Genomic DNA, 1,269 nt, shown 5'->3' with positions numbered 1-1,269 from the left:
ATTTTATTCTTTCCTAGATATAAGACTTTGAATACTACATTGTTTTATAACATATAGGTTCATTAATAAATGTGTCCTTTCAGATTGCATTCCATACCAAAACAGTTTAAGATTCCTTTTTTACTAGGTCTTTATAGTATATTTCTTTGGAATAAAATGAAAATGTTGTCTAATTTTAAAAGTTTTATAAAGATTATGCAATATAAAGGCCTTTCTAAGGTGAAGATTTAATACACTGATGTCAAACTAACTTTTATTTATATGAATTACATGTATTGTTACACTTGTAATTTTGTAATCAACTTTTTAATAATTGTTTTTCATTTCTTGCATCTGAAGAATGAAAATTATGGAACAATTCACAGATTTTCATATCATCCTTTGCAATTGCCATGTTAATCTCTGTATTGGTGTAATTTTGATATATGTGCTGCTGAAGCATATAATGTCCTCTAAATTTAGGTAGTTAATAATGCAATATTTATACAGGATTATATCCTTGGGTGCCTATTTGTAACAAGGAAACATTATTGTTCCTAACAATGCTACTGATCTTCTTTCCCTAAAATTCTGTGTATAATGGAAAATAATTATATTGTTCAATTGATTGCTCACGTTTGCAATTTTTTTGTCAATGACTATTTTAAATCTTTTTCATTTTAGATTTAATCATACTTTGAAGCATTTTTAGCTAGGACCAAAGGGGATGGCTTTTTCAAGTACTTATTTATCCAACTGAGTTAGCTCTGTGTAGCTAACAGATTCAAAGTAAGCCTTTCTTAAGAGCTACTTCTAAACTTCTGCAGTTGAAATTTTCCCAAATGAAGTCTCATTGGCACAAATGTCTACTTGACACTTTACCATTCTTCCATGTAATATCAGACCAACCAGAATATCTTACCCTGATAGTGTAAATTGTTTTACTTGAACAAAACAAATCTTAGTTCCAAGGGATAATAGAAAGATGAATATTTCAGACAGAACTTTTCAGACTAGAAGGTTTTTATCAAAATATAATTTTTTATTATACCTACCATTTCAAAAGTAGCTAAAGCCAAGAAGGTGAAAAAATTGTTCATATGCATGTTTACCTAATGTCCTGGCCTATCTACCTTCCAACCAGGCAGGAACTTAGACGAATGCTTTTCTATCACCAAATATTTTCATAGCTCCAGGAGAAGTCCATATGTTTCTCCTTGATATTAGGCCATAAATTGGTAATGTTTCCTCTTGCCTTCAGTCTGTAAATCTACAAAAGGTAAAGGTTTA

The 1,269-nt window shown here is 29.9% G+C and overlaps 1 pseudogene; it reads right to left on the bottom strand.

Annotated features, from left to right (window-relative positions):
• Window positions 1–343: 343 nt before the first annotated feature.
• On the bottom strand, window positions 344–442 carry LOC122116268 (annotated as a pseudogene).
• Window positions 443–1,269: the final 827 nt, after the last annotated feature.

This window comes from Dipodomys spectabilis, unplaced genomic scaffold (genome assembly GCF_019054845.1).
Source record: "Dipodomys spectabilis isolate Male_0828 unplaced genomic scaffold, ASM1905484v1 ptg000129l, whole genome shotgun sequence".
In the NCBI taxonomy this organism is placed as follows: domain Eukaryota; kingdom Metazoa; phylum Chordata; class Mammalia; order Rodentia; family Heteromyidae; genus Dipodomys; species Dipodomys spectabilis.
The sequence above is the reverse complement of the archived record's forward strand: the minus strand, read 5'-3'. Positions and strand labels throughout refer to the sequence as shown.